The sequence below is a fragment of the Astatotilapia calliptera genome, chromosome 17 (assembly GCF_964374335.1).
Source record: "Astatotilapia calliptera chromosome 17, fAstCal68.1, whole genome shotgun sequence".
NCBI classification, from domain to species: Eukaryota; Metazoa; Chordata; class Actinopteri; order Cichliformes; family Cichlidae; genus Astatotilapia; species Astatotilapia calliptera.
This window is the reverse complement of record NC_137438.1, coordinates 30,492,044-30,510,714: the sequence shown is the minus strand read 5'-3', so window position 1 is coordinate 30,510,714 and position 18,671 is coordinate 30,492,044.

Here is an 18,671-nt window from a genome sequence, read left to right as displayed (position 1 = left end):
GTCCAGATGATCCCACAATGCTTCAGTAATGTTGAAGTCTAGGCTCTGGGGCACTTGTCCATGACTGTGTTAATTGTGTTTCATCTTGTTTTTCTGTCCAGGTATACTTTAGTGGCAGAGCAGGTCATACTACTAGTCTCTCCAGTCTGCATGCCAAAATATCCTTGGGCAAGATACAGAACCCGAAGTTGCTCTTCATCTTTCATGTCTTGTGTCAGAGTTTTTCCCCCCTATTTCTTTCTTTTACATGACTTTCAGATACATTTTTAAATAATTTTTAGCTCTTCCACTTGTTGTGTCCTCTGTGTGTCCTGTTTCCACATATTTGTTAAAGACCATACTGGGATATACCAAATGTTTAGCTAACAACTCTTGGGAATCACCTTGTTGGTAAAAAAAAAAAAAGAGTGGTTATTTTATGCCTTGTTATCTTTGGGGTCTGAATGTGTAAACACAGCACTGGATCATCTCTTGAGTTTGGTGCATGTTTTTTTTTTTTTTCTAAGTTTTGCGTGAATGATTCATAGGTCAACTTTAAGTAACTTAAACTAAACAAACAAAAAAAACCCCAACTCCTCTGAAAATGGTCTGGTACAAAGAATGGACTACAAATGAGTGAAAAGGGGGCCAATGTTTATGTTTATCTGAAAGGGACTCTCAAGCTCAGTATCCATTTTCTTTTCTTTCTTTTTAAGATAAAAAAAAATTAATGTTATTAAGAGATAATAAACCAGATGCTTTTTTTTCTGTTTTTAAGGGGCAATGTTAAAAGTACACATTTTTTGATTGGTAATAAAAATAAAAACTTTCATCCAAAGTTTTGCATCTTTCTCTGTTCACCAGGGGATTCCCCTTTGATTGACCAGCAGGTTGTTGGTTTCCCACATGGGATACTAGCGTTTGAATGTTTGCCTGTACAGAGATTCCCAGAGACCAACTGGGCTTTAGACTCGCACACACATTTGCACATACAAAGGGCCTGGGCCCACAAATATAGAACAGTCATAAATAGAACTGGTATTCCATGTGCAGGCTGCATTACTGAGGACATTTGTGTATGTGTGTTTGTGCGTCCCCTGGGCAGAATTGTCTGTTCCCACGACCTGCCCTCCATCCGTTCTTCCTTCTCTCACTCATTCCCTTCCTCCCGTCTTCCATTCACTGGCCAGCATAATCAAACAGAAGCTGGTCTGGCTCAAAAATGAAGAATAAGATGCATCTCACAGTCCATCTGTGACACAACCAGTGCAGTAATGTTCAAGCAGCCATCTACAGCAGTGGGAATTTGCTGTTTTGTAGTGATTTCTACCTTCTTGAGAATTTCAGAGGCAGATATTTTTCTCCATAACGTTTATTTGACATTTATGTTATATTTAAATAATAGGAAGAGGATAAACTGGTATAAATACAACTTTCTAGCCTGCTAACTCTCAACAGACATAAATAAATAAATTAAAAAAGCTGTGAAAGTAGTTAGAATCGCATCTTTATCATGTGACTCTTTAGAGAGGCCCTGTTGCTGGCCTGTTGGCTAGGAGCAACCACCCAATCACATCACCTTGACCAGCTTCATTGTTAAAATTCTAAATTTCTACTTAAACACAAGTATTAACTTTTGAATAATATGGTGATATTGCAGTCAACTGAGGCATATATTTTCTGCAGACAAAGTTCTTACTCACTGCTGAGATGCTATTTTATAATAACCTCTGTAATAAATTCTGGTATTATTTCATTTCATTCACCAGCGCAGGCATTCAACAGTCTGCAATTTCCGTCAAAATACAGTATATTAATATAACATATGATTCACAAAACACTATATATTCCTCTAAAAAACACAATTCAGTTGTCAGATGTCATCAATAGAATCGTTTATCACTCTTCTCCCTGTCTTTACTATGTCTGCAGTGACACATGTAGACAAAAAGCTTTATTCTATTACAGAATGGGTGGGTGGTGATTTTGCGCTATGGCACTGAACAAATGAATACAGGCTGGGTTGAGTCATCAGATTCACCTCCTGATTATAGCCTGCAGTGAGAATGACATGAGGCCTGCACATTGTGAAGTTTGTATTCAGTGTCAAGAAACAATTACATGGGCTGGCCAGTGCCATGAATAGAATCAAGAGTACCTTCAGTACTTTCTGATGTATTATTGAACCTAAGTATTATGTTTGTGGAGGTTTCTATAAGGCCTTCGTGCACATTTGATGTCTAATTATCATCCTCTAATTTGAAATGTTCAGATGCAGTTTTTTGTCTTCTGAATTTATTCGCTAAATAAAGGCACTCAAGGTTCTTTATAAGCCTGAGATAGCTTGTTTTATCTTTTTTATATCAAGCTGCCTGTGGACAGCTTTTAAGAAGCCAGCTCAATTTAAGAACTGACATGTTATTTGCGCAAGAAGCTCTATCCCAAAGCCTCTGTGAGCTATAAGCGAAGCTGACTCTGTGCCATGGAAGCCTGGTCAGAAGCTATTTAGTTAAGAGCTGATGTTGTTGACTTTGTTTGACATTTTACTCTCAAATGAGCTTCAATTCTTTGTTGTGTTACCTAAGAAAGTGAGCCCATGTCTCCAGAAAATGGCTTTGCGTGCCTCAGGGGCCAGGACAAATTTGTTTCTGGCCATGGAGCACAATGTCAAAGCCTGCTTCACTGTCCTGATAGCAAAGGAGAGCGAGAGAGAGACAGAGAAAGAAAGAGAATGAGAGAGAAACATAATTACATTCCCCCCCAAAATCATTTTATTGCCCTCTAGATAAAAAGGTTCACAGTCAGTCCTTGAGCATTGACCTTCCTGAGCCCGTCTACTTTATGAGATTTGAGTTTGCATTTACACAGCATCCGAGGATCTAACAAATCAACTTCCCTGCGGTTTCTTCCTGCTTAAGAGAGCCATGAAAAGATCAGAGCTTGAGTCATAAAAGAGTTGGAAAAACCAGATATTTGGTGTGTGTGTAAACACAACGTTAGCCAAAGAAAAGAATGGGGTTGAAACAGTCCAGATGTGTGGGCACTACGGACAAATCAGATGTACACATAACTTCTCGGATCTCTGTTTGTTCCTGCAGAAATGAAAGTCTTTGTAGGGCTCAAGCCTGCCATGGATCATTATCCCGCTTTATTTCCCTTCTCTCACACACACGCAGGCACACTTTCCCCTTCTTCTTCTTCCCTGTGCTCTCTCCCTCTCTTCCTGTCTGCAACACACACTCTCACAGGTTTCAGCACCTTTCTTTCATCGAGCCCTCTGTTCCCAAATATTTTGCATTTTGTGGGCCCTCCTCTCCTTTCACCACCCACACACTTCATCATCATCATCTTTGTCTTCCTCCTCACCATCCTCATCCTCATCTGGATACCAGCCGCCAGTTCCACACTATTGCATATACAGTCTCCCTCCTTCTTTCGCTCTCTCCTCTCTCTCTCCCTCTCTCTCTGGCACACACACACAGGCACACACACATCTGGAAACAGTCAAAGCGTCTACATGCACTGGGAGGGGGGCTACCTCTCGCTCTCTCTCTTTCTCTCGCTCTCTTTCTCACTCTCTCTCGGTATCACTGCAGAGCTGAGCCGCAGAGGCAGCAGAGGCAGAGAGAAGAGAGAGTTCTAACTCCCAATCAGTAAGACACAGGCAGACAGGCACACAGACTGACTGACAGACACACTGCCGGACCATCATGGACTGGATCAAGACAGAGAAACCCGCCTCCGGATGAGACAGGACGGCCTGGCTTCTGTTTTTGGGGGGACTCTGCTAAAGATTCGTGGAATAACCGACAACCTTTTGGGAGATTTAACCCCGTGCTTCCCGTGATGGAATATTTACGCTCTTCTCGTTTTCTAATTTTTCTCCTCTTCTCTTCCTCCTCCTTTTCTTCATCCATCACTTCCACCTCCCGTGCTTCATTCTCTCACATTTTGACACGCTGTTGAAGATGCGCCCGAATGCGTCTTTTGCGCACTTCCATTGCGACCGTCACTGACAGCGCCCGTTTTTTATAACATTTTCAATTGCTTTCTTTCTTTCTTTTTTGTATACATTTATTAAAAACACGAGAGAGGGGAGGAAGAAAGAGAAAGAGAGAGAGAGAGGTGTGAATTGAATTGAACGCGGTGCTGGTCTCATGTTTCTTGCCTAGGGCCCGGATGTACCGAGGGATGCACCGGTGCGTTTTCCCAGCCGGTTCCGCCGAAAGCTCCCTCTTTTTTCTCGCCTTCACCTCCATCATGGGGATTAGGTAATATTCACTCCATCGGAAGAAACCCTCCCCATAAACAAAAACAACGGAATACCCAAAACTGTCCGTGTCAGACAGTTATTTCTTCTTTCCTCCCCTCTTCTTTAATTTCTTTATTTTTTGGGGGCTTTCCCCCCCTCTTGTTATTTTCCTCTCCAGCTTTTTTCCCTCTCTCTCTTCCATTTACCTATAGGGATAACGCCGGACTACATTTATGGTAAATGAAAGCAAAAACATGTACATCCCGGAGGACACCCTTGAGAACCATCAAGGTATGTGGTGCCTTTTTTATTTGTAACTAACAAACATCTAACTGTGCATGAGGGAGGGAGGGAGGGAGGGAGTAGGTAGCCTATGATGTGGTCTCGAAATGGGGATGGGATGGGGAAAGGAGGAGGTGGAGGGAAGGAGGGGGAAAAGGGGGTGGTAGCTCTTCACTCATTTTCAACAGATGGACAGATGCAGCTCTCTTTTCTCCACTTCCCCTCTGTGTGTGCAGTTTGTCTATTTGATCTTTCCCCGCAGGCCCACAGCACTTTGTGCAGCAAGTGAACTTGTGCCATGATCACGCAACAGAAGGCTGCAGGTAGCCGCGAACAGATACGGATGAGGCCTTTTTCCCTTGCTTGATTTCGTCCACGCTTGTCGGTTTGACAAGCCGGAACTCTGTGAGCTCTGTGGCACAATGGGTGGGCAGTGGTCATATTTAGCCAACAGGCAGTTGTAGGCGGTGTATATTATTGTTCAAGAAACATCTGACAGCATTTTGCACAACTACACTAAACTGCAGATACAGAATGTTGACGATACTTCACAACCCGGCGTAAGGCGCTTGCCAACGAGCTCGACCACTATCGATCCCCTTTCTCCTAATCACTAGTTTTATTTTTCACATTTTAAAAGCAAGTTTTCAGTTTTCTTAGAGCTCCTTGATGGCAGCACGAGAGAAAATCGCAGAGATGACAGGTGGCAGTAGGAGGGCCTGTAGGACTTATTTGTCTGCTGAGAATTGGGTTGATGGTGTGCTATTTTTGGGATGGCAGCGAGGACAGTAGATTGTTTTGCACAAAACACGACCCAAAGTTCAACCTTAAGGAGTTTTCAAGTGTTTAAGGGAATCCGCGGGCAAAGAGTGGATTGAAATCCTGTGCCGTGCTCTGTTGTACTGTCAGTGGAAAGGCTCTGTTTGCATTGCGCAGTATTACGCGTCGCTCCTTCCACCCACGTTGCAGAGAGCAAAGCCCAGCAATGCATTCGCCTATGGCCAACCGAACCATACAATTCAGCTAACCCTTATTTATCCGATCACTATTATCACCCTCCTGACCATCATCATCATCGTGGTCGTCGTCGACTTCATCCACCACCTCCAGCACAACCACATACCTCTTCCTTGGCGACAGGTTCCATAGCAACAGGGGATGAGGAGAGGGGTGGCGGTGTATGTGTGTGTGTGTGTGTATGTATGTAGCCTATGTAAGTGTATCCGTGCGTGCATCTGTGTCGCAGCGAGCCACCTTCACTAACAGTTTGTTTCAAGGAGGAACTCACCACAGGGTGGATGTTACCCAGGAGCCTGAGAAGCTAGTTTGATGACAGTCAGAACAGCACGATGATGTGTGTGTTCAGGTGTGTGTTCAGTCTGTAAGACAAGTGTTGCCCTGATTGCCACAATGTCCTCTTAATCCATTATTATCAACGGAAAAGATTTTTTTTTTTGGGTCCCCTTTAAACGATATCCAAACAAGTAATGGATACCATCACCAACATGGGGTGTAAGTGAGAGTAAGCAGATCAAGAAAACTGCTGTTTAACACATGTGATTCTTTTCACGATTAGGCGTCACTTGTTATCTTGTGGGTCACTGTGCATAATGCTGTCTAAAAGTGTAGCATGCGAACTCTGCAAAATGTATTTTACTTTAGGACAAGTCAACAGCACATGGATACAGCACAGTTTAACAGTCATGTCAGCTTTTTCTAATGGAGATTGATTTATGACTTCACTTGTAAAAGTGAAGTTAAACCTTGTAACAACCTTTTCAGGTTCAAACATTTAAAAAAGAGTCAGATTAAGACTTTTAAACTCTATTAGAGAAACCTAAGTGAATTTTTGGGCCCTGTTATTTTTGGATTTAGCATTCTTATCTCAGGCTGCACATGTGGGTGGTGGTTTCAGCACCACGGACAGTTCATTCTTCATTGGTCTATTGACAGCTACATGACAGCTATTAAAGAATTACAAAGGCATCGACGCTGATATAGCATTCTTTATATCCTGCTCTACTCTAGTCATTTGTTTTTTTGTTTAATGGTGAATGAATCATTTGCATGTATGGGTCAAAGTCATAGAAACCATATTAAATTATGTGCTATATTTATCTGTAGTTTTCATTTGTTAAGAAGGGTTAAGTGGAGGGGAGGGAGGTGGATATATTTTAGGGGCCACTTAACGAGTTTTCTACACATGAAAGATGACAGCAGCCTCATGCAGTGTAGCTATAACAGACATCATGCTTTGGCTAAGTTACAGCAGTTCGGTTTTAATAATAACCACAGTTAAGCCCTTCCTGCCCCTCCTCTCCATCCAAGCCTGACCTCTCTTCTCTTTATCGATGGACCTGAAAGAAAAGACAAGTCTCAGACCAGTTGATATGTGAAACTTTAGTTTACAGTTCCTGACATCTAACACCAGATCTGACATTCTCCTTCCTTCATCGATTAGCGTGCATCTTTAGATCTACCCTGTAATTCAGAGTTGATGATCATCTTTACTGCATAATCTCAGTTTTAAGGACTCTTTTGAGTGAGTTGTGAAAGTGCACTCTCGCACTGAGGCACATACAGACCTGTTGCTGCAATGCACGTGTGACCGACGGGGCTGGGAAACAAACAAACACCTGTGGAATCTCTAGTTATTGTAGAGATGCACACGCGCACAAGTATTCACACACAGAGGCATGCACACTTATTACAGCAGCAGTTTTTAGCTGTGTAATCAGCAAGTTGATTTTCCCTGTGGGCATTGTGCTAGAGGCATGATACATCCGTTAGGGGATATTAATTGATTTGCAATTGTTACTCAGGGGTGTTGGCCATCTGCCAGTTCACCTCACTCTGTAATGACTTGACTCGATTTGCTAAACCCCTGCACTGACGTTTTTAAGGTTGTTTCTCACTTACAGACGTAAGCAGAGGTTTTTAAGTAGAAGTGGAGCTATGCAACAGCAGGTTTAAAAAATCTTCAGTTCCTATGCAGGACTAACAAGGAGGCTTAGACTGGCTTTAGGTTTGTTAGACTCAATGACAATAAACGTAATTAAAGAAAATCCAGATGAATCAAGGTATCTTTTGAGAAGTCAGATTAGCTGCAGGTGGTAAAGTTGTTGCTTTATTTAAAAAAAGGGCAAAAACTAATCAAGCATTTCTTCCAGACGTGTTTTAATTAGAATCCACAGGGGCAGAGTAGCTGCTAAGGAAGCTAAGGCATCAATCAGTGTGCTTGACATAGATGGAAATCTGGGCAATTAGGCGCCAGTCAGCTGTTACCCAAACCAGTTGTTGCTCAATATTGGTGGAATTGAATTCTTGGTGTGATAAAATGAACAGAAACCAATCATTCAACAGTGTTTTGTAACGTGAAAAGTGCCATTTAAAAATAATACGAGTCACAATTAACTTTGTGATCCCTTTATGTTAGTTTGCATTATTCTTTTTTAAAACCTACATTCATCCACAGTAAGGTAAAATCAGCTAATGTTGGGCCTTGTATCATGTCTTCAGTCACTGCAAGTTGAAGAAATAATCCTAGATACATTTGATTTAAAAACCAAGAAAAACAAAAAACCTTTTAAACATTTTTTAAACTTTTCTGTTTTTTAAAGACATACATGTCAAGCAGCAAACACAAACACAGTAGATAAAAAACAATAAAGAAAGATCCAACCTTGCTAGTTATCCCCCAACACTTTACATAGGATGGCTGTGGCTCAAGAATACGACATGCTTGTGTCCACATCTGTGAGCTACATGAGAATATAGAGACAGGGTCATCCTTCCAAGCAGTGATTTACACAGGACATAATCACCTTCAATAATTCAGTGCTATGGCTGAGATGATTAAATAACAAGTCAAAACTGCTGCATGTGTGTTCAAACCTTTATTTAAACCAACAAGGATTTGTTATGTTTTTTTCATTTTTTAAATCTTTTGCAGTTTTGCCTTTTGCATTCAACTGCAGCCCAGCATCATTATCTCACACGATCAAACCGGGCTGCTGTATGTCGGGAAAAACTGAGCTCTTTATGCTGCGATAATAACTCAGTTTCCAGTACTGTAGTGGTCCAGTCAGATAGAGGAAGAACTACCGATTAGTTATTGTGATAAAGAAAATAGAAGCATATTTTCCCATGGTGAACTTAACATATCTGAACTATCATGATGAATTTATTATTATTGGTATGTAGTCACTTAGGTCATCGGGATGAAAGGTTACCATAAACGTTTATACATTGTTTTAGATATTTTTAGATATTCCTTTCTGCCACCGTAATCAGTAAAAATTTATTATAAAAGAATCCTTTAACACAAACGTTATCTTGTTAGAAAGTTTGTCAAGAGTGTTGAGGTACTTTCAGAACTATTTTGAACTGATGGCAAACTTGCGTCTATGATACTGACACAACTTTTACTTTTATTTTGGAAGTATTTTTTAAGCAACACTAGATGTCATGAAAAGATGAGCAGCCAACAGTTATTCAGTGTTGAAACGTTATCTGAGAGTCTATTCCTGGTGGTCACTGCGCTATTTCACCATTGTAAATTGTGTTTAGTAATTGATAATTTACTAAATGTTTTAACAAAAAGATAGCCATATGCTTACTTTGTCACTAACAGGTACTCTGGCTTTCTCCCACGGTCCAATTACATGCATGTTAGGTTGGCTGTAGGTGTGAATGTGAGCATCTCTGTGTTAACCTTGTGACACACTGGAGACCTGTACAGGCTGTACCCTGCCTCTCGTCCTCTGACAGCTGGGATGGGCCCCAGCCCTGCCATGACCCTGAATTGGATAAAATGAAGAAAATAGATGAACTGCAGGCTTTGGGTCAGAGAGACACAGCACCAGTGATGACTCTTGACATAAACCTTTGGTCAGTTTGACACCGAAGCTGATGTTTTCACTCTGTGTAGGCATGTGTAAATGTAAGTGGTCCGAACAGGAATGACATAAACTAAGGAGCACTAGATGGTGAAGCACTTTGCAGAAAAGTCTTCTGAAAGTCTTTTGCAAAGATTGAGCCAGTTTAACTCAGATATGTTTTCTGATTTTTAGAGGGGATAGTAGCAGAAATATTAAGCAGTGCATCAGATTGTTGAAGAGCCCCTATAATTTTGTACTGCCCTTCAGAATCCCTTTAATCTGGTGAACCCCACCCTGGAAGTTGAGCAAAACCACTTAGGTTTAGAAAAAAACTGATTTGCCAGTTACCAAATGATAATTCAAATTAACTCTTAAATAGAATTTCTTGCAAATGAGCTGTGGGCTTGCAAATAGGAATTGCTTTATATTATAGGGTCACAGACAAAAACATCTGGAAACTGCTCTCTCACACTACCCTTAATTCAGGCTTTACAAGAGTAGTATAGAATCATAGAGTCAGCTTATTGTTGACGGGATGTGTGTGCGAAGACATGTTAGTCACAGCGAGGTTGTAATGTTGTAGTGGAGGATGTAATGAGCGATTAAAGGCCAACTAGCATTAAAGAAGCTTATATTAGCATTTTAGAGAGTATAATGGCTTTAACTTAAGGATGTGACTCATCAACAGCTGCGCTTAACGTAAAACTCCATCTGAAAGACAAAAGAAGACAACACAAAGACGGTAGGAAAAGAGGGGTGGGGGGATCGAAGGAGAAATTAGAGAATGAAATGACAGATTGCATTAAAGGTAATAAAAGAGAAGCAAGACTGAGAGAGTGGAGAGCAGAGCTGGAAAGGAGGGATGGAGCAAGAACACTGCCTGGCACTGAAACAGAGGGATCGTAGAGGAGCAGACAATGGAGAGAAGAAACTGTAGGAGAAGGGAATCAAGGGATGGAACGACCATGAAAAATAGTGAGCATCGCAGGTTAGGGGACAGGGCTGGGGCCGAGGGAGAACAAGAACTGATGGAGCACAGTTGGAGGAGGAGAAGGAGGGAGGATTATCCGTGACTCTGTCTTGCTTAAGCCTCTGGTTGGATATTGGAAATCTATCCAGAGGCTGTCCTCTGCTCTTACTGCTATCGGGCCTCAGTCTTCATTTCTGGTGGGACAATATGCCAACACCGGCAGCACTGAGTGTGTTTTGTGAGTGTATGTGTGTGTGAGAGTGTGCATTTGCAACTGGCTGCCTGCCTACATGCATTGTGCCTGCTTGGCTGCCTCAGTGTGTGTATGCGTCTGTGTTTGGACATGTGTCTTACCTCTCTGATGCAAACCCATACACAGACACACACACAGCCTCCTATTCTATTGATCTGGCTGAAGCCATGAATACGGACCTGTAGCATCTTCTGCGCTCTCTACTCTTCACCACGCTCCCTCTTTTTGACTGCAAGTTCTCCGTCTCAGGTGCCTTACCTTAGCTAACCCTCAACTTATTGGCTGCTGTTTGACTATCAAAGTTCCCTAAAGCTTCACTGAGGATTAGTGCTTCAATAATGGTGTTATGGTTAGATTCTTCAATTTTTTAGCAGGAATTTTCCACAGATTGTGTTGATGTATGTCATGAATGCACAATTGATTATGTGGCAGTGAAAGTATTTTTCCACCTTACATGAATTTAATGATAAAACATCCCTGCAAAGCATTATATGCACTTCTATGTGCTTTCAAGAAAGATTTATACAAAACCAATTCTACACTAAACATAAGAGCAATGAAATTCAGTGCTGCAGGCCTATTAGGACATAGTGGGAGGGACTTGATTATAACTTATTCCACATTTAAGTCACATCTAGGCTCTTGCATGGACATATGGAAACTGGTTAAAAATTTATATTTCAGTCTTATGTGCCATGTCTATGTTTCATGTGATGCCTGCAGCATCACCAAGGATCTACAGCACCCATGTGTGTTTAACGCCTCCACTGCTCAGGAGCTGTATGCAAGTTTGTCTTTGGGTGTGTTTGCCTCCTCTATGATGAAGAAGTGAGAGAAGAGTCGGGAGCAGTCTGTCATTCATGATCTGTCATGCATTTGCCTCTTTCGATTTTTCAGCTTTTTTCTCTCTCTATCTCGCAGTTTCTAAATAATTTCTGCCTGTAGAGAAATTACTTTGAATTCTCTCATTTGCTCTCAACCCCAACCCGACCCGCCCTCCAATCAATCCGCTATCCATTTGGTTTTAGCTCACGAGGTTTAATACGTTTCCTTTCTTCTGTGAAATAATCGGTCCATCTGCCTGCATTTACTGTAAGGCTCGATAGCATTTGCTGTAGATATAACCACAGAAAAGCAAGATAGAAAACACTCTTTATTGCCCCAATGGGGGTGCTCTGCCTATAAGATCAACAGATTCACTACTCAACACAAAGTAGATAAACCACAAGTCAGTACACTAACAAGTATGCATCTGGCCTGTTGCTCTAATGTATATGCAGTAAGAGCTTTCCCCGTAGCCACACGGATGTTTTTGATAACCACTAGCCCGTTCTTTGTGCACTCATGACTTGATATTTATATTCTGTATTGCTTTAAGAAAGGTGTGTGCTTGAAAGGTTGACTGTGGAGATTTCTTTTTAGATTGTGTAAGTTTTGTCAGCAGACATTTAAAATCAGGAAGCAGGACATCCTCTGTGAAGCAGGAACGTTTTGCCTTATTTTAGAGGAAACACCAGAGCGGTGGGTCATGTTACTACTGGAGCTTTCTGAGAATTTACTCTGTCCAAATTAGTAGCCTGATGTTAGAGGAAATTGTCTTTCCACCCCGTTTCCAACCTCGCCTGATATTGTTCCCACTTTAAATGATTTCCATGTGAGAGGGGAGACCATAGCATCTGCCTCAATCTAACGTCATTGTATTTTAAAAGTGAAGCAGATCATTCAGCAGCAATACCAGGATTTGCTCCTGGTACTTGACAACAGCTAGACATTGACATTAATCTTAGCTTGTCCAACCCTGTGGTGTTTTGTATGTACGAGGAAGAAGGGCATGCACGTTTTGATAAGTCTGCCGCTTTCTTAGCTATAAAATTCCACAAAATGACACTAGAAGAACAAAGGGGATGATGGTGATGCTTTAAGCATGCAGCACCGTGAACTTCCCCCTGACGTCATCCTTTTACTGTTTATGACAGTCAACAATGTCAGCGCACGTCACGGCTGTCATTTTGTCTTCACTTCAAGAAACACATTAACTCCAACCAACATGAAAATGCCAGGAATTAAAAATAAGAAGGGGCTTTTTATAGTCTGTTGAAACACAGCAGTGTGGTTTGCGAAATGATGTGCCTAAAGTTCCCGAGAACTTGCCTCAAACTATTGCCTATAGCATCAAATATTTATGGGAACAAAACACTCAGCGATATGATATCATTATTTATGAAACATTTGTGTGCCGCACTCATTCATCACCATTTAGATTATGCAGTGTAAACACCTTTTTCAGTATTATTGTGTTATTTTCATTTAATTCTACTTGTCAGTAACCCCTCAGTAGTCAGTAAATTAGCTCAATTTCTTTTGGTATTATTGTTTTTTGGGGTATTGTTTGGCATTATTGGATAGGACAATATTAGAAGGAAAATACGTAGATAGTAAGACAGAATGGTTCCAGAAAACTGAACCATTTGGCATGCAGGTCACCTGTTCAACCAAGTGAGCTATAGTTTTCTAAAGAGCTACTAATTGATGATTGGTTCATGGCCTTCACCAATGAACCCAGATGACAAATCGCAGCAGAAATCTGTCAAGTCAAATAACAAAGTGTTCAGTTTTGGCTCAGCCATACAGATTCTAATAGCTTATTGCAATAAAAAATGCAATGAAATACTTTAAGTTTTGACAGCCTTTAAAGAAACAGAAGTGTCCATGATGTGTTGCAAATGTGCACACTTGATGTTGAGATTATTTCAGTTGCTATACTTCACATTTATGACTATCATAATCTAATCAAATGGAGTGACATGTTGACTAGTTTCTTTCTGTTTAACAAAGCAACTATATTTGTAAATAACATCCATGTTTTCATTTCACATGCTGTATTTCTCCTATTCTGACACCCGGTGACAAGTTTAACTACGGCTTGCCAGATCACACCCAACTTTGACCTATGTTACACTTGAGTGCACCAGCATGAAGTGTCAACTGTTCACACTCGCATTGAAGGAAGGACTTATGCCGTGTGCATCTGCAGTATAAGAGTAGTCTTTCCCTGTTTCCAGCTGAGTGTTCAGACGTGAGGCTGAGCTGTGTAATCTGCAGGAATGATGAAACCACTGTCCACATTAGAGAGTCTGACCCTGCATGCTCAAATATACACTGATCACATATGTGTGCGCCAGCAGTGGTCCCGACTGTGTTATGCAGACATGCACTTGTGATTCACCAGACATAAAACACACCAGCCCTTTATCATTTATTTTCCTTAAGGCCAATTTAAGAAGGTGGGGCCTTAGCAGGAGGAAAAGAATTAAAGAAAGAGAATGTTTAAGATAGAATAATGGTACAGAAGGCACAGATCCACGAATTTCTGCAGCATGTTAGATTTTTGAGTTTGTGTTTCTATAGTCAAACCAGTGAATCCAGTTTTGCTACATTTTTCTTCTTTCAAATTGAATTAATTCAATTAATGATTCTAGTTGTTCACGAGTGTCCCAGCAGAAAACAAAGCATTTGGTTAAAATGAAGATTTGGAGTAAGGTCTCTTTTCCCCCAACAAGCTGCTAGTGATTTTCCATTATTCAATCAGTGCATTGCAGCAAATTGAATTTTATGCTATAATGTGTTCCTCTATTATTAGCTCCTACTGATATAAGAAAAAGTACATCACCCTTTAGAATGCATACTCGAATAAATGCTTATTTATTCATTCATTCGAGTATGCATCTTGCAGATATCTTGTTGCTGGGCATGTTTGACTCTCAGGAAGTGAGCTTTAAAAGCACAAAGGATTTCCACTCATGTGTTTTTGTCACGCTCCCAGTTCCAGAAAGTCTAGTTAGTCAGGCCTCTGGTGGGCTTGTCATAGGTGAAAAGCTGCCCTAAAGAGAAGCTGTCACCATGGGCATCTGCACGTAAACACACACTTTCCTCTGTGAGTGCATCACCCCGCTTGGTGGCGGCACCCAGACAAGACAGATAAACCTAAGAGTGGTGTGATGCAAGTCTTTGTGTGTATATGCATGTATATGTGTTTACCTGCCTCTGGGTGTTTGTAGATGTGCATTTTTTTTCTTTTCCTTTTTGTTTTTTTGGTCGTGGGCCAAAAGCTGTCAGATCACTTCTTGCAGCTAAGAGTCACAGGTGACAAAAGCCTGTTGTGTAGCCCGGGGCACAAAATTCACTCTTTTACTTTTTCTATTATGCAGCAAGACTGGCAAAGGTTAAGTAACACCTCAGCTTGGAAGCGCAAAGGGCTGTTGGTTGACAGAGGTCATCTTGTTCTAAACAACACCATTTCCAGAAAAGATGCAAAAACCCAACATATTCTAAATCATAATTAGCACCAATGTTTTTAAAATTCTTTGTGCAACATCACTAATGAGAGGTTAGGAAATGGACTTATCAGAATGACTGCCATTCTGGTAAGTTCTTAGATTTACATGCACAACAGTTCAAACATCAAGAGAAGGTAACCTATGAAAACATGATTCTTGTAGAAAAAGCGTCTTGACAACTGCTTTCGATTTTGACTTAAATCAACCAAGCAATTGAAATGTATCAGGAAAAGTCACCGGGAAAACCAAGAAAAATTATATAATTACTTTTAGGATTATTTGAAAATATCTAAGTATTTTTTGGTACAGTAACGGATAAAGAGAGAGACTGTTGTACGTATACAGTGCTCTTCTATTGTATTTAGCACTCAAAGCGCTGTCCTTCTTCCTTCTTCATCATGTCCTTCTTCTTCGTCATTCACCCAAGTGCTGTTTTCTGTGCATATGTGCTTTTAACCTAACATTCACACACACTCAGACTCGAAAGGATGCATAAGGGGCAACTTGGGATTCAGTATCTTCTTGTCTGTGAAGGTTCTCAGTCATCCTGGTCATCGTAGTCTAAGGAGCTTGGAAAGAAAAGTGTCTGGACTTCTTTAAGTTGCTTGAAGACGTTTCACCTTTCATCTTCAGAACTGAAGAAGCTTCTCGGATGAGAGGTGAAACATCTTCAAGCAACTTAAAGAAGTCCAGACGCTTTTCTTTCCATTCTTTGACATGGAGACTAGAGAAACTGGGGATTGAATAAGCAACCTTCTGATTGGTAGATAGCCCACTCTACCTTTAGATTTATGGAAAATACACTATTAAGACATGCGGTCTCAAATTTAATGGAGCAGTTTATTTATATATTTTTGAATGGCCACAAAGTCATGGTGCTTTGAGGGCTAAGGTAAAAAAAATTAAACGTTTCAATGGAAGCAGCAGCAGTAGTAGTTTGACTTTTAGTCCTTGGCCACATTGAGTTCTCATGATCTCTAAACACTTAAAATGATAAAAAACAAAAACAAAAAAACGCCTTCTCTCTGAGGACCGAGAAGACATTATATTGTAACTGGTCACACACTGACAGTAAAAAAGAGTTGCCCTTTTAAGCCTCTGTTGATGCTGGTTTATAGTGTTTTTTAAAGAAATGTCTTATATGAGACTTGTCATTAGCAAATGCACTGGTTACTGTACTGAAAACATGCATCACCCAAGTAGATTTCTTAAAATAAAAAAAACAGGGTTTATTATCGTGCATGAATTCACATCTGTGTTCTTGATCTTATCCTTTCTGTTTATTTCTATTCTGTTACTTTATTCCAGTTATTTTGTCGAGTCGCCAGTGACTCTGTTCTTTTCATCAACTCTCTCTGCAGAGATTAGGGTAGGATTGGAAAGGATGAAACTAAGGTTAGAAGGCGAATTTTGAGAAAATCCTGCAACAATTCGTCTCTCTTTCTCTCTTCTTTCACACTCCAGTGGCCCCTCTATTTTATTTAGTGGTTTCATCCCATCATTCTATCTTTCTTGTGCCACTTGTGTGTGTGTGTGTGTGTCCCCGTTCCCCCTCGACTCCTTTTCATATGAAAGACAAGGGTAAGGTGTTCTGGTATGAAATGATCCAACTATATAGGCCATAAGAGTGTCCTTGACTTTCTATGTGTGTAAAAGAGAAGAAGCTGTTATGTGTGTGTGTGTCCTGCCATCCCATCTATCTAGGCCAGTCTTGATGTGTGTGCTCTATGGACCACTTCCCCACAGACCACTGTATGTGTGTGTGAGAGAGTGTGTGTATTACAGAGAGACAGAGAGCAGTCCACTTCCCAAAAGACCAGACTCACTTTCACACTCTGGAGTTATAATGGCAAAAACAGGCTTGTTACATGACTCCTTTTACAGTGTATCCATGCATGTGCATGTGGACTTCCATCTCCAGAGATTAAAAAGCAAACAAAAAACCCAGGTCCAGCATAGTTCGAGGTTTTAAATGGCTGGTTTAACTGTTGAGGATTTTTGTGTTGTTTGTAGCTCTGTGGATAACAGTGTTTGTACATGGGTCAATCATTTCACCTATTTTGTCTCTACTGAAATCTAAAAATATATCCTTACCTAATAACTTTTGGCAAATCTTTTCTGTCATAGATGCGTATGTTTGTTCAAAGGTTTTAGTTATGTAGGTTGGTTGAGATGTTTATTGCTTCTGGAATCAAAATTGATGGCGACCTGTCTTTTTCCTGGCTAATGTTTGCTAAGATTAGCTTTTCTAGCTTTCCTTCTAATAGGGATTACTTTCTAGCTGCTGAATGTAGCATAATCCTGTTTTGATAGTTTAAGCTGCTAATTAGTGTTAGCTTTCCATTTTATCTACATTACAATCTAACCACCATCTAGATAAAATGGTAGCATAAATGTAGATAAAATGGTAGCATGTAGCATAGCTAAGTAACAGCTGGCTGGCTAATGTTAGCTTGTTACCTTGCTGCTGTAATGGAGCAATGTACTGTCTTGGTAGAGCTGTTCTTTAGCTAAATTGTAAAATTTCTTCACCAGGTTTCATGAATCACATATATTTCATGAAAGAATATTAATTTTATAATAAATGGATAAGTACGTAGCCCAACGGTCCCCGACCTTTTTTGCGACATGGATCAGTTTATGTCCGACAATATTTTCACGGACTGGCTTTTAAGGTGTCCCGAATAAATACAACAAAATAAAACCAGTACTGGTACCAAAAAAAGAAGATTTATTCATAACACATGAGAAAAGAGCCAGGGAAACTGAGTTAACAATAAAATAAATAAATAAAAAAAAATGCTAAAACCGAGAAAAACCCAGAAAACCATGAATTTCACACCCAAGCTTCAACTCTTGCGGACCAGTACCAAACAACTCACGGACCTGTACTGGTCCGTGGCCCAGGGGTTGGGGACCGCTGACATGGCCTATATACATTTTTCTGCTCTGAGTTAGCCAACAATAAATGTTGTAACTGTATAAATCCCAGAAAGAAAAATCTGTTCATCTGGACTTTGTATTTTCAGTTGGAGAAAATGCAATGTCCAGATGAACATAATCAGCTTTCTGGGATTTCCTTTCCGGGATGACTGAACGTGCCTCACATCTTTAGCTAATGATTGCTTTCCACAGTAGAGGTTTAAAGAGCAATTCAAGGCAGGGTTGGTTGACTGATTAGCATGAATGTAGCCCTTCACTATCAAAAGATTGACATTTAGGTATGCAATAGACACACTAACTTGTCAGTGGCAGTGGAACCTATTACCACATGTTGTTTAAAAAAAAAAGCAAGAAGGGAATGGTCAAAAAGCAATTAGCCGTTCTTACTAATGGGTGACGTCACAATGCCTATGTCCATCTTTTTATACAGTCTATGGTCTCATCTCTCAAGTAAAAAGATCCTCGCTGTTGTTTCCTTAATGTTCATGTCATTAATAGCAATGGAAGTGCAAGGCGTACTTTGTCATTTTGAATATTCTTGGAAATGAATGAGCTATTTCACACTTGCCCATCATGTATTTTGCTTACCATAGACAAAAAACATATCCTAGTAGGCAATCCCAGTCACAAGAACTCACAGAGAATGCAAAACGACTTAACATTCTCCTTGCAAAAATGGATTCAACAAATTGATTCTACATGTGTGTGCCTGTGATTTATACCAAAGTCACTGAGTATGGAACACACACTCCATTTTAGACAGCCGAGGGGAGAT